General features: G+C 41.2%; 1 protein-coding gene across 8 annotated transcripts in view; it reads left to right on the top strand.

Moving 5' to 3' along the window:
* Positions 1–12,482: 12,482 nt before the first annotated feature.
* The window catches only part of CCSER2 (coiled-coil serine rich protein 2), a 65,685-nt gene continuing 62,979 nt past the window's right edge, over positions 12,483–15,188 (top strand). For 7 of the 8 annotated variants that reach the window (XR_007906704.1, XM_051799791.1, XM_051799788.1 and 4 more), the window contains exons 1-2: positions 12,492–12,573; positions 13,229–13,413. The gene's annotated coding sequence lies outside the window, so the exon portion shown is untranslated. Of the gene's footprint in view, positions 12,574–13,228; positions 13,414–15,188 lie in introns of all 8 variants that reach the window. The other variant, XM_051799790.1, reaches the window with a different exon arrangement.

Below are 15,188 nucleotides of genomic sequence, written 5' to 3'. Positions count from 1 at the left end.
ACTCTGCTCCTTATGTTTTTTGCAGTGATTAAAAAGTGTGGGAAGTGACCGTGGAGAAAAGGCTGGGAGGATGGAAGGAATTTTACTGTCATCTCTACCATCTCTAGTATCCCTGGGATTTGGAGAAGCACACCTGCTTCCCCCACACCCTCCTCAAAACTGCATCATTACTGGGCCTGATCTAGGGATATACACTGATTAGGTAAGCCAGAGATAAGGAACACTGAGATTGTGGTCTCGTCTGCATGAGCAAACAAAACCTGGGAAGACCTCTTTTTTCTTCTCTGCCTTTATTTTCTTCTCCCATCTCTTTCTTTAAAAAGCTGGGCATTTGCAAGACATGAGTTACTCTGTCTCAGTATTTCCATAAGCTGCCTGAGAAGCAGCTAAAAGCAATGCCTGAAATGGCTCAGCAACGGTTTATCTTTGCCAAGTTTCTGAGTAGCCTGGGACTGAGTGCTTGAATTCATTCCTCTAAGAATAGGCTGCCAAGGTTATCATATATAGAAATATATATGATATATATATTCTTATAGCTATAAATAGATGTAAAAAATGGAGGCAGGAAAATGAATGATGGAAATAAACAAAAAACTAAAATACGGATCTAGTTTTTATTCTTAAGTACAAACAAGAAGCACCAGGGCCTGTAATAATGATAATTTTTGTCCTCTCAGTAAGAAATGAAGCATCTTTGTAGACAGAAGGTCTCCAGTATATTCCTTCCTTCTTATTCTTCCCCTGTTTATTTGTAAGCTAAACAATACAGAATTTACTATGCTATTTAAAATACAGTCTCCTGCAGTTGACTGCATTTTGATATGGAAATATATTCTGACTTGTATATATTATTTTACAGAACTCAGTGTTGCAGAGCAAATATAAAACCCATTCTCTCTAATCTGGTTTTATTCTTTCTGTTTACTATCCACATGGATGAACTTTTACTGCCAGTTTCATTCCCTCTTGGCAGTGACCAAAGACCATCTAATACAGAGCTTTAAACATATTATTAGCTTTGAAATGAGTAGATTTCATATGAAATTACATGCTCTGCAAAGACAGAGGTAATGGATAATAGGATCTTTATCTCAAAGGAGCCGTAAAGGGAACACAGAGAGATTTAATTCGCAGTCACCAACTGGGTCACATCTCAGTGCAGGCGATGTATTATTTCTGACAGACAATATGGTCTGATGGCTATTAAAAGAGCAACAGAGTAAGTTTTAGTCCCAGCCCAGTCCTTGGAGATCAAACTGCCAGTGGAAACTGGTATTCTTAGTGGTTATCAGCATTTCAGTCTCGTGACCACGTGCTCTTTATTCTGTAAGGTCGAATCTTATGTTAGTATTTGGGCAAAAAGGCCAGAGACTAATTAGACATGGATGCTGAAGAGGATTTCTTAGCTTAGAAGAGAGATATGTTGGCAGTGCAATATGTATTCCCTAAAGCTGTTTCAAAGTTATGTAGAACTACAAGATTATGGTTTTCAGCTTCTTTAATCTGGTACCTTTATCATCAGAGCTTTCTAAATTTGTAAGAAGTTCAAATCATCCTCTGTTGAATTAATAATCATGGAAAGATCTGAAAAGAACCATCAGTATATCTGTGGGTTGTTTCTCATCTATATTAACTTTTATTGTAAGAGTTGACATTTGTCATCAGCTGTGGATCCCTTGTGGATCTCTTGGTGCATGGAAGCTGGAATCAACATACTTTTGGGAAACAACATGGGGAAGAGAGCAGGAAGCTCAGTGATTTTTATGATCCCTAACAGTAGTGAGAGACTAGGTATAATTTTCTTGTTAAATCCTCTTGAGGATGCAGGAAAAATGATTGTGTCTTCCAATATGCCCTTAACTAAAATCCTAATGTTTAAAATTTATTTATGAGGGCACATTATTTTAAGCAATAATTTTGTATGTTCATTGTGCCTAAGCCAAAAGTTTATGAGGAAATGTTTCCATATCCATCATGCATGTACAGGAAATATGTGTTTAAAATAAATTCATTGAAATTATATTTGAAAATAAAATATTTGAAATAAAATACTACTCAGGTTGATACTGAACCTACAATTTGTACGTGGAGGAGCAGGACAGAACTAGAAGTGTCACAGGACTGCAGATCCTTTCTTGAGCATTTTTAGAAAGCCAGTAACCTTGGTTACTAATGTACTAACACTGTCAGGTAAGCATTTCTGCATTTAAAACTACAGTGGACTTCCAGCACTCATGAAATGGCATCCATTCAGTGGCAAAGGGAGATTCATATAAACACTGATTTAGAAAGCAGATCATCATGTTTCTATCCGACACATACATTTTAATTCACTCACTGAATATGCAAACTGTATATTTAGCTAAGTACTTAAAATTGGCCTCAGGTGTAAAATTTTGCAGATTGTACTTGTGTCTCCCCAGTGATACCCTTGTTTATCTCTCTCATTAGAGCAATCCCACATCAGGTATTAAAAGCATCATGGAGCGAGTGCAAAGTAGGGGCTTCCACCCCTCCAGGGAAAAATGACAGGCCTATTTTTTTTAACTTCTCTGTTCAATACTTCATGAGACCTGTTCTTCTCTTACTAACAGAATCACCTTCTGATTTGGAAAACTTTTTTCTGTCTCCTTTGTAATTTTCTGATTCCCCTTCTTCCTAATCTCTTATTCCCCCTTGTTTTCTCCCACCTTTGGACCACTCTGGGTCATCTGCATCTAGAGAGATAATGCTTCATATTCTTACCTGCAGCTGCTTCTATGCTTTCCATAAGCAAAAGCCTTTCACTGGGACTATAAGGGAAACACAGTTCCAGGGAAAACTAAGGCTCATTTCTCTTAGCTAGAGCCTGCAATAATTCTTGTGATTTAGATGCATCAGCAGCACGTATTACTATTTTTTAGTATTGAAATACTTCACTTTAAATGCACACTCTCACACTGCCTCTACAGGGATGAAGGGTGCAGGTATTTATATAGGTGATTGTACCTGTAAAGAATTCTGTCCTAAAGAAATATAACACTAAATTTTTTTTCCATCTAATTTTTCTCTTGTGAAGTATTTTGGAATCAGTAAGAGAATTTCAGTTGCTGAATTTTCCCATCAGTTAGGGTTGTCATCTTGGCAGATTTTCACAGGATTAATAAGGTATATCTTTTATAATAAAAATGGCTCAAAACCCCTTTTTCCTCTGGACACCACAGTGCATCTTGAGCTAATTATGATTAGAAGTTCTGGCCCCAAAAGGAAACTTTTTCCCCTGAAGTGCTTTCTGATGAACACAAGAAAATTATGTTCTATGCAAAGGTGTGTAACACTGTATGTCACTCGCACAGCAGCAGAATCATGAGTCTTAGTAGGAATTAAATCCTGTAAACATACAACAATGCATGTCACTGCATGCACTGGAAAGGGTTTAGTTCAGGTAGTACCATTCTCACTTTGGTAAGTGAATTATTTAAAACATTCCCCTTTCACCAAGGTACTTCATTCCCCATAGATACTGTATTCAAATCCAGCAGTTTATATCACTGATTTAATAGCAGCTAATATATTACTGAGGCATTATGTTACTGATTAATTCTCTAGAATATTTGCCCTCACTTTTTCTTGCAACTTAGAGTCATTTTACCAGAGTACTGCACTGTTCTTGGAAAAGAATGGCCTTGTGTTTTAAAAACATAACATAAATAGAAAAACAACCAACAGACATCTAAACCATCTTCGCAATCAAATAAACAGACGGGAAGGGATACTGAGTATCATTGTGTCTGATGACACAAAACTGGGAGGAGCTGTTGACTCCCTCAAAGGCCCTGCAGAGAGACCTCCACAAATCAGAGGTCTGGGCAATCACCAACCACGTGAAGTTCAACAAGGGGAAGTGGCGGTTTTTGCACCTGGGATGGGGCAACCCTGGATGTATGGACAGACTGGGGAATGAGATGGTGGAAAGCAGTGCCATGGAAAGGGCCCTGGGGATCCTGGTCACTGGCAAGTTGAATATGAGTCAGCAGTGCCCCGGCAGCCAGAAGGGCCAACCCTGTCCTGGGGGCATCAGGCACAGCCAGCCAAGGGAGGGGATTGTCCTGCTCTGCTCTTCACTGGAGTGGCTTCACCTGGAATACTGGGGCAGTTTTAGTCACTGCAATATGAGATTTGAAGCCATTAGAGAGTGTTCAAAGGAGGGCAAGAAAGACGGTAAAGGGCCTTGGGGGGAAGCTGTGTGAGGAGCGGCTGAGGGCATTTGGTCTCTTCAGCTGGAGGCCACTGAGGGGAGACCTCACTGCAGTTACAGCTTCCTCATGAGGGGAGGAAGAGGGGCAGGCACTGATCTCTTCTCTGTGGTGACCAGTTACAGAACTCAAGGGAATGGCCTGAAGCTGTGTCAGGGGAGGTTTAGGTTGGGTATTAGGAAAGGGTTCTTCACCCAGAGGGTGGTTGGGCACTGGAACAGGCTGCCCAGGACAATGGTCACAGCACCAAGCCTGACTGACCTCAAAAAGTATTTGGTTCATACCCTCAGGCACGTGGTGTGACTCTTGGAAATGGTCCTGTCCAGGGCCAGGAGTTGGACTTGATGGTCCTTGTGGGTCCCTTCCAACTTGGCAGCTTCTGTGATTCTATTAAAGCAAATTCTGAGGATATATTCATGTTTGCAGAGCACCAGGATTTCCTTGATTTCAAGAGATCTAGAGCACAAAATATTTCTCATAACTATCTTGATAGTGAGACTGAAAGAGCAGCAGTTTTTCTCATGATTTTGCATGTAAATTTTTGTGTGCCAGCATTTTCTATCTCCCAATGTAGATTGAAAACATATTTTTAGTCATTAAAACACCAGAGTCATGCTGTTTAGAACTCGTCCTTGAGCTTTGTGACAACCACGGAAAGCATTATTATTTATTGCACACATTTCTAAAATAGTTTAGTCTGTTTCCAACTTGTTGCTATCTACAGATAGCAATTACTAACTCAGATGAAAACATCTTCCACACCTCCTGGTTTAAAAGCACAGCAGAACCCTTACTAGACAAAGCAGTGATTGAATCTCTGGTGCCAGTATTTCAGGAAACTGTCAGAATCTCTTGGGATAATGTCTTCAGAAGTCAATATATCAGAGGCAGGCACTGGCTTGTAATAATAAAGTTACTGTTTTCTCTTTATGAAAATCCAGCTTTCCCACTTGACAGGAAATCAAGTATTTAGCACTCATTGCAACTGAATTTTGTTTGACCTTGAAAGCAGTTTCCAGAAAGATTCAGTGTTAAGGAAGGACCCTGGAGACAGATTGATGGCTTATTGTCCAGCCTGAGCCAGGCTGGGCTACTCAACTCCACAAGGAGGAGCAATCCCTAATGACCCTGGTAAATTGTAACTCCAACAGCCCAGGGTCGCTGTCTAGCAATCATCTAATTATCCAGTAGCATTCTCCAGATGATTCCCAATACCTAGAACAATTTTGTTTATTTTTATATATATACACATACATGTATATCAAGGTTTATGTAAAAGTTGCATTTTATAGAAATATATTTTTACTTGTACACACATGCATATACAAACATTATTTCCTGAGTAACTAGAGTTAATAAAATAGGAATGATGGAGTAAGTAAAAAAAAAAAAAGCCTTATAAGGTATTTTTTGAGATAATATCTCATGATTTTTCCAAGTTACTGTGATTTTGGGCATATAATGTTACTGTCCTTGATGTTCCTGTGGAGCTCTGAAACACTGTGATTCAATTAATTACTGCTTGGTTACATACATAATTTTGGATAAGGTCAACTCATTTCTCAGTGCACATGTTACTGCCACGTGCCCAGAGGAAAGCAATTGCATCTTTTAATCTGTATCTTTGAGCTCTGTTTTTTTCATTGCCATTTAATACTGTAAATGTAATGGAATTTCAGCTTTCATTTTTTTATCTTCTGATGCTTTGACATGTTCAGACATGAAAGATTAGGGTCAAGTACATACATGGAACAAAACTATTTTTGAAGTCCTGACTTATGTTTTGAAAGTGCTGTTTGCTACTGGTACAGTCTGCTTGTATTTTCCTTTAAATGTCTAAGTTAATTTAAACCAATTAGTTGTATACTAAAAAAAAAAAATAGCATGATTGAAGTAGCATTCATGGAAACAATATCATTTTGTTTGAGTCAACTCCTTCCTGCAGTCTGCTTCAGCTATGAATCAAGACTTGGAAAATGTATGATTGCTCTTAAAATATATTCACGTTTCATCTGAGCAAATGGGAAGTATTCCCTGTGCCAGCTTCTGGTAAGCTGGAATCCTGCACAAGGTCCAGCTGCTCCATAAACCAGCTGCTCAGCCAAGGACTGTCCTGTGGTGCACAGGCAGCAGGGACTCCTGAGTAGGCTGAGAGATGAGCCAAGATCAGGGAGGTGGAATATGGTTTGCATCTATCAGGCGAGACACTGAGCTGTCACTGTGCCCCTCTGGGAGGATTTGTAGCCTCATCATTTCAGGTTGCTGTGGACAAAATCCCTGGGAAGTACAGCTACAGTGCAGGATCTGTTTGCTTTCCTCTGATCTCTGTTTTCCATCGGCACTGATAAATAGATAATTAAATTGATCAGAGGACATATTGTGATCATTAATGCCTCCTTGCTATACACAAAATACATATATATCTGTCTTAGGTTTCTTATACTGAAAGAGGGCAGGTTTAGATCAGATATAAGGAAGAAATTTTTTACTATGGGAGTGTTGAGGCACTGGAACAGGCTGTCCAGAGAATGCTCCATCACTGAAGTGTTCAAAGCCAGGCTGGACGGGGCTTGGAGCAACGTGGTCTAGTGGAAGGTGTCCCTGTCCATGGCAGGGAGGTTGGAATGAGATGATCTTTAAGGTCCTTTCCAACCCAAACCATTCTGTGATATCACTTTATGATTCTTATATAGTTTCTCACAATGTTATAGAATATCTGACACTGGTAAAAACAGTACCTAAAGAAACAAAAGTATAGCTTTTAAAGGTAACTCCTTAAACCTCTAAAGCAAAATATCAAGTGTTACAATGAAACAGATGCAGACAAAATGCAGGAATTTTATTTAAAAGAGATTTGAGGGAACATCATATAATCAAATTATTGTTAGGGCTGGTGAAATGACTGGGTGTCGTAGCAGAGAGGGTAACACCGAGTTTGCCAAGAATCCAACTGGTGTCTCAGCTCTCTGTGAGTTCAAGGTACAGCCTCATCAGTGAGGGTAAAAAGGAACAACTGCACTCTGTATATCACATTTAACTGTGATATAGCATGTAGGAATCTTTGCTCACCACACCATCCAGGTGTCCCATGCTTTCTAAATATTTTTTGAACAAGACTCAAAAGAATCATATTTAGCTCTTCATTTCCAGCTGTGAGTGATGCAGACAGTGTTCTCTGTGAATGAATGTTAACATGAATGTTGTACTTTGAGCAGTCAAATGAAAACAAACACAGAAATGTGATGCTCTTCTGGTAGGTATTCTTTTCCTAGAGGCTTTCTTTCCTTCTACATTTTATTTATAAATGTGTATAGCTCTATTGCTCCACTATCCACTGTGGTCTGTGCTGATTATAAGATTACTAGTTCTGCAAATTTCAGGATTAAATACTATAATGATATTGAAAATGGAGGGCACTGGCTATACAAACAGGAAAGGTTTCATTTCATCTTCATTAAACATTTTAAGGATTGTAGTATTTAAATTGTCATTAAATAATAAAATTAGCAAACCCACAAATTATCCACATTAGCCAGTTTAGGATTAGCATTCATTTAAAACAGGATCCTTTTTAACAATGTTTACCTAAAGATAAGCCATACAATCCCAAATATATTTTCACAGTTTCTACTGAATTCTACTGAGATTTTATGGAATTCCAGTCAACTTTTCTCATTCTGTTAAATTTGGAGGCCATTATTAGTAACATAAGTATGTTATTTGTTGTGCACCTGAATGACTTCACAGACAAAGAAAAAATCACAAACACGCTAGATAAATTCCCTTAGCAATGTCACTAGTAAATGGCTATTTTTTGAGTTCTGAGATTATCAGCCAACCTTTCAGTAACGAAATGCAATAAAAATTTTTATCTGGCCTGATTTAGAATATTTTCTAATTATACAGAAGGAAATAATTTCCGCAGCTGTAAATTAAGCTGAAAGAAGAGCTTTTAGTTACATTTCAGAATCCTCAAAAATCCCACTGAATAATGGAAATGTTAGGTATTTGTATTCCTCTGGCCCTTCAGCCTATGTGAATGCAAATTAAGTTGCAATGACACATAAAGAAGAAACCTTATCAGACTTACATGAAATATATAATACCCTAATTTGTTTTAACGGTTAGAGAGCAAGAAGCATTATCTGCTTTAAAAATAAATGAAAGAGAGAGCATTTGGATTTTGGAAATGTGCAACGTGATTTTACTCACTGCCTAGAAAAGCATTTCTGTGTTTGGAAAGGTTGGAGTGTGGCCTCTGAAGATGCGGAGCAAAAAAATGCCTGTATTTTAGAAGGAGCTTTAACTAGACTTCTTAAATAGTTTAACTACTCTGTTTGCATAATTTAGATCTAAGTAGGTCTAAATTACTTAGACTAAAGCAGTGTTTTGAAATATCATGCATGGTCAGCCCTTAGAAGAAAGGGTACAGCAGCAGCAAGGTGTAAAGATTGGCTAAGGTTTCAGTGGCAGATTTTACTGAACTGGTCCAGGCTTCTTCTGCTGCAGCACCACCGAAGAATAAAAGCAGTTTAGGCCGGTGTAAATTCCCTGTTTTTCCAAGCATGAGAAGGATAAGAAGGCTGAGTTCATCAGTCACTCACCAAACCCATAGATATAGCAACACTGCCTTTGCACATCCAAGGTAGGCATATGAGCCAATTGTTTAAATAACAAAGTAGCTGTCAACTGGCAATGAACAATTCTTCATTTAAATAGTACCCTCTTTAAATGTTACCTAAATATTTAGCAAGTGGTAGATATCAATAAGGCCTGAAAAGATATCAAATGTTCAAGTACTTAATTTGGATTATTTTTCAAGGCTAAGAAAAATAAATGACTTAGTCTTAAATGTGATAAGGTGAATGTGTATTTCAGCCAAATGAGTTTGAGCTCATCTCTGTGTTTTCCCATATGTAAACAAAAGAAGATGCAGTGATGGGGAACCACTAAAAAGATCTCAACTTGCACCAAGCAGAATTTCCTATTAATTATTTTATTCGTATACAATTATTTATTGCAGAATGCTACAAAGTTTAGTTACCTGTGGACACCATGCATGTAAATAATACATATACACACATCTGAACACACTCATGTAAGTATTTCTGCATGTGACATTAGCCCATTGTTTTCCTTCTTTATTATCTCAGCAAACAAGTTCATCAACTTGAAATATTAATTTTAGTACACAATTTTTAAGGTAGTACAAAAATGAAGTTACCTGTCTAGTTTAAAAAGTACAAGTTGCAAACTAAATAGGTAAGTCTGGAGACAGTGACTCCTTAGTGTCAAAATAAAACTTGGAAAATATAGAGGATGTGTTCCCTAATGAAAGAATTATTGGTAGAGACAAGGTTAAGAAGGCAGCAGTTCATTTTTTGATACCTGTCGATGAATAAATTTTACAGAATCATGAGGCATTTTGAAATGAACAATTTCAACCCCTAACCAACTTCATGTACTGTCATATATTTAATCAAAAGTCCACCTAGACCCCCAAGGAGAATATTCATGTGAACATCAATAACTGCACATCCAGCAGTGCAGCTGGTGTGGTTGGTACTTGGTGTTACCCTCTGCTCTGTCTCTGGGTTTTGGAAGAAGCACAATGCCAGTGAGTGAAGGGGATAATAAGCTTCTAGTCCATCTCCCAGCGTAATATAAGGTCCATTTAAATCAATTCAATATAAAATCAATGCAAGGTGAAGACCTCAAGCTGAAGACATCAAATATTAAACTGGCGAGAAAAGATACTGCACTTGATCATGGCTAGATCTCAGTTTGCAGTCTGTCAGTAGGAGAGTTAACACTATCTTCTGAGTCAGAGGCTGGAGTCGTGTATGTAATGCTTCCCTTTTTGGAAGTTAATTTTCAAAAACTATGAATTCTGCTTCAAGACTGGATCTTAATCTGAAGAGCCTATATAAACATGTGAAAATCTGTTACATGTCTAAACAAATAGAGGAAGTTCTCAAATCTGTCCTAAAATATCTCTAGGTGTTTTCTTCTTTTATATATCTACTTCGCTTTCAGAGTTCTGTTTCATAATAATTTCCAGATAATAAAATATGAGTTATACCACCACTTCCAGGTCAGTACACACAGTTTATGTGCCTCCTTTGCACTGGTTACAACTGTTCCCAGCTCCCTGATCTTTGTTCCTTGATCTCCTCCACTGTGCCTTTGGGTACCTGCCTCAGAGATGCACATGGAAGCTGCTCAATTGCTTTGTGAGCTGATGTTCAAGTGTTGGCATTGAAGAAACACCTGCCAGTGCCTACAGAAAGGCAGTGGGAAATTTAAGACTCTCATAGTGAATCTGTAGTATCATTTCATCCCCTAAGTGAGTCTGTAATATAATTACTTTTACTTTTGGGAAGGAAATAGAGAAGAAAGTTAGTTGGAGGAAATTTCAGTGGGAACAGTGAAGTCATTTTGATGAACAAAGTAGAGAAAAATCAAACCTATGCTAGTGCAGTTGATGCTCAGAAGCTGAGAAGGACTGCAAGAAAGGACGATTGTGTGGTTAAAGCACTGATGCCCGACTGAGGAAATCTGAGTTCATTTCCTGGCTTTGCTATCTCTTCGGCTTTGAGCAAGAGATTTAATCTCTCTGGTTACCTTTTTTTTTTCTCTCCTTCCTGTACCACAGGGGAGTCATTATGCTTCAGACTGTTCTAAGAATAAATGCATTAGTGTGGCTGGTACACTTAACTTTAGGCAAAAAGACATACAAAAGCTTCAGTTCTTGTTCCTTGTTTTTTCTAAAAGGTCTTTCTGCTGCCTATGGGGCAAATGTACTGGTGTCTTCATGCCCTGTGTCTAGAAAGATGAGGAGGCACTTGCAGGGCCTGTGCTGACATGTGCCCAGTTTCTAGTGAGGAGGCTGTGGTGAACGATGCTTATTGATTACAGGGTGTTGTTTTTGTCCTGCACAAATGTAGCTTGAAGCTACTGCTTGTCTTCCTCCCTTCTGGGAGGCCTGGAGAAGCAGGCAGGTAAAAACTTAGACAAATTTTTGAGAGAAAAAACTTTTGAAAGAAAAGAAACTTTGAATCCCTGAAGTTGAGGCACAGCGATACAGATGCTGAAATGCTGTGACAACACAAACATGAAGGTCCCAAATTGGGGGAGGTGCAGAAATACAGGCCCCAGTGGGGTGTTAAATAGTGATTCAGTGAAACCACCCTGATCCATCTAATGTAACCACCAGCATGGAACTTCCTGAACCTTCTGTCAGTGCCTTCTAATTCCCAGCACAGGCAGAAAATTCAAGGAAATTGAAGTCTCAGCTCATTCTGTGAGCACCAGCATGGAGAAAGCCTGGTCTCCCGTGGTTGACTGCAAGAGTCCATAGGGATTTCCACGTAGCTGAGTCATCTGTGAGGCCTTTCCCCTGCGAGTGCTCTCTGTTGCAGTGTGGGCAGCAGGACCAGGGCACTGATCATCCCCCTGTGCTTGGCATTGCTGAGGCTGCACCTCGAGTGCTGAGTTCAGCTTTGGGCTCCTCACTTTAAAAGGACATTGAGGTCCTGGAGTGAGTCCAGTAAAGGGCAACAAGGCACGTGAAAGGTTTAAAAAGACACCTTGTGAGAAAGGGCTAAGGCAGCTGGGGTTGTTTAGTCTCCAGAAGGCTCAGGGGCGACCTCATCTCTCTTCACAACCACCTGACAGGAGGATGCAGTGAGGTGGGGGCCGGTCTCTTCTGCTGTGCCTGCAGAGACAAGAGGAAACGGCCTTAAGCTGAGACAGGGGAGATCAAGGTTATATATTAAAAAAAAATATTTCACTGTTTGGGTGGTCGGGCACTGGAATAGTTGCCCAGGGAGGTGGTGGCGTCACCATCCCTGGAGGTTTCTCAGAATATTCTGAGTAAGAAGGGACCCACAAAAATCATCGAGTCCAGCTCCTAAATGAATGGCCCGTGAGGGGATCAAACCCACAACCCTGCTGTTATTAGCACGGTGCCTGGATCTGGCGCTGGGTGACGTGGTGTAGCGTTTTAGGGGTCACAGCGGTAGTTCTGGGCTGACGGTCGGACTGGACGACCTTAAAGGTCTCTTCCAGCCCCGATGACTCGAGGATTCCCTGCCGCAGGGCCGGCACACCCGCAGGCCCGCTCGGGCCCGGCGAGGGGCACGCTGAGGGGCTCCGCGGCCATGGGCGGGGCGGCTCCGCCGCGAGCGGGGCGGGGCGGCCGCGCTGACGTCAGGGCGGCCGAGGGGCGGCTGCGTGTCCCCGCCTCGCTGCGCCCCTCCCTGCGCGGGCCGGGCCGGGCGGGGCCGGCGGCATCGGGGCGCGGAGCGGCCCTGCCCGAGGAGGCGGTAGGGCGGCGGTGAGTGTGGGGCTGGCCCCTCACCGGGGGCTGTTCGCCTGCGGGGCGCGGCCGCTGCCCTGCTGCGGCGCGGGAGTCGCGGCCGGGCCGGGGATGCTGCGGCAGCGGCGGCCGCGGGGGGCTGGGGAAGGGCGGGAGCGGGCGGGGCGGCCTCCTGAGCGTCCCCCCTTGCGCGTCCCCGCGGCCGCAGCGCTCGCCCCCAGCGCTCGCCCCCGGCCCGCCGGGTGTCACGGCCCGCCGGGTGTCACGGCCCGCCGGGTGTCACGGCCCGCCGGGTGTCCCGGCGGGCCCGGGGAGCGCCCTCGGTGCCGGCCCCGCGGAGGTTTGTGCCTCCTTTAATTGGGTGCGTGTTGGGTGACACGCACCTGCAGGAACAGCTGCTGCGAGCCCCGAAGGTCTGGTGGCTCGAGGTTGTGTATCTCGAGGTTCTGTATCTCGAGGTTTTGCGTCTCCGAAAAGGGGAAGGAGCAAAAGTACCCAGTGTGTGGTTGTTCAATGGCAACAGCGAAAAAAAAAAGAGGATAGTAACGGTGGAAAATAATAATAATAATGTTGGAGTATCCAGTTTAGCTGTTCAGGTTTGTACCGAGGGGGTGTTGTGTACGTTGTGGTGATTTCACTTTAATGACACTGAGGCTCTGCTTTCGTCACCCAGAGCCTGCTGTTCACATCGCGTTCTGTCAGATGTACTTTGGCACACAATGAAACGTAGGCAACCTCAGCCTTTAACTTTGAGCTGGAGGAGGTCGAACTGTTTATCTTCGGTTAAAGAAAGCAAAACTGCATGGGAACTTTGTGCTGTAGCAGAGTGTTAGTGTCCAGGCCAGACAACAAATTAAGGTAAGGATTGTCGATCTGGTTCTCTGTCTGGTACGCCGTGTAAAGGTGTTAACCACTTCTCAGGGGGTTTGGTTCAACTTGCAGGGTCTGTACTTCGTTTTTTTAGCAGGTTTGGGTTTAGTGTCTGCGGGCTTTGAGCCTCAGTTTGATGCAGAGGTTATGAAGGTATTAAAAATGAAGTTGGACGTAAGGTCTCATTTTGTTACATTTTTATAATTGAGAACCACTTTACATATTCTCTGAAACTTTAAAAATTTTGAGGAAATCAGAAATGAAAAACTCTTCATCAGGTTAGTGTGAGGCAGTAAATATTTACATTGTTTGGTGATACTGACTGAAAATTGCCAGATGTTTTCTCATGTATATAATGATCACATAACTCAGGCCCATTTTGAATTAAATGCCTCCAAGCTGAAGAGTGACTGCCAAACAAATGAGCATTAGTAATAACCAGCTACCTAAATGTTAAGGATTTATGTGAATTACAACTTAGTGTAGAAAAATTAATTTTAAAGTCAAAGTTTAATTTTTCCTCACGGACAGTACTTTTCGTTATAGAAATATCAATGTTTGGGCTCCAAAAGCTGCCCAGTATTGTCTTCTAACTGTAAAGCTGTTGAAACTGTAGAAATGTTTCAGGTTTAGAAGACTTTATATTTAATATTTTTGACCACTATAACACCTCGTGTTTTTGAACTGAAGTAATAATTTCCTGTATATGAATACAGGAAAAATAAATGTCTCAATTAACATAATGATCTCATTTAATGTATTGTTATACTAATGAGTAATCCTGTTTAATGGAACTGTTCATGTAAAAGCTTATTGGAGTAAAATCCATTACTTTTGGACCTGATCATCCTTTAAGAGGGATTGGTTATTTGGAATAAACCAGTTAGTAAGAAGTGTTGGCACGGGCTCTCTGGATAAAAAACCATCATGCCATCAATCTTCAGATGAACACTGAAATTGTTAGAAAGTGTTGGTGTCTCAAAATGGATAAGAGTTGAAGGAACTCTTCTAACTGAAGGTAGCCAGTTAGAGCAGTGGTTGTGGTGTTCTCTTTTAGCCACTATTTGGAAGTGTAAACAGCAGCACCATCTTCTTAATTAGAAGCTTTCAGGCAGGGTTAAGTTCCATGCCAACAGGAACACTAAGGAGATCAAAATACTAATGGTGCTTTCGATAATTAGGTTTAAAATCCTGTATTGTGTTTCAATTGGAGCAATAAAAAATAGCTTATGTAAATCTCTGGATACCTGAACACATGTATGTTACAGTAAAATCCCAACAGCATTAAAATAATTATCCCAAAGTTGAAGTTTAGCTGGGCAAGACAGGTCTTTGCATTTCTTCATAGCTTTGGGGCACATACTCCAGTTCACTCTTAAACTGCTATCAAATAGGTGCATTTTGGAAGACATTCTGAGAATGTTGTTTCCTCCTTGATCAAAAGTACCTGGATTTGCAGAGATCTGGACTTTACTCACTAGCTCTTCTCTGTCCTAAAAGGAGGATCTCAGCTGCAGCAGTTCTGCTGATAATATCCTAAAGTAATTGAAGGAAGAAAGTCTTCTCAGGGTGGGAGTGCTTAGCCCTGGTCACATGGGGAACTGATGTCACAAGTTCTCAGTAAAATGACTTTTTGTATGAGCACTTTGTGCTGAGCTGAGGTCCTGCTCTGCAGAGTGTGTTTTAATGGCCTCGATCGACCAAGTGTGGGCAATGTTGGCAAGGCTCTCGCTGCAGGGAGGCTTGGCTTCTTAGCCAGAGGA

Source organism: Manacus candei, unplaced genomic scaffold (assembly GCF_025592945.1).
Source record: "Manacus candei isolate 608988 ecotype Guabito, Panama unplaced genomic scaffold, ASM2559294v1 h1tg000050l, whole genome shotgun sequence".
In the NCBI taxonomy this organism is placed as follows: Eukaryota; Metazoa; Chordata; class Aves; order Passeriformes; family Pipridae; genus Manacus; species Manacus candei.
This window is presented reverse-complemented; position numbering and strand designations above follow the sequence as displayed.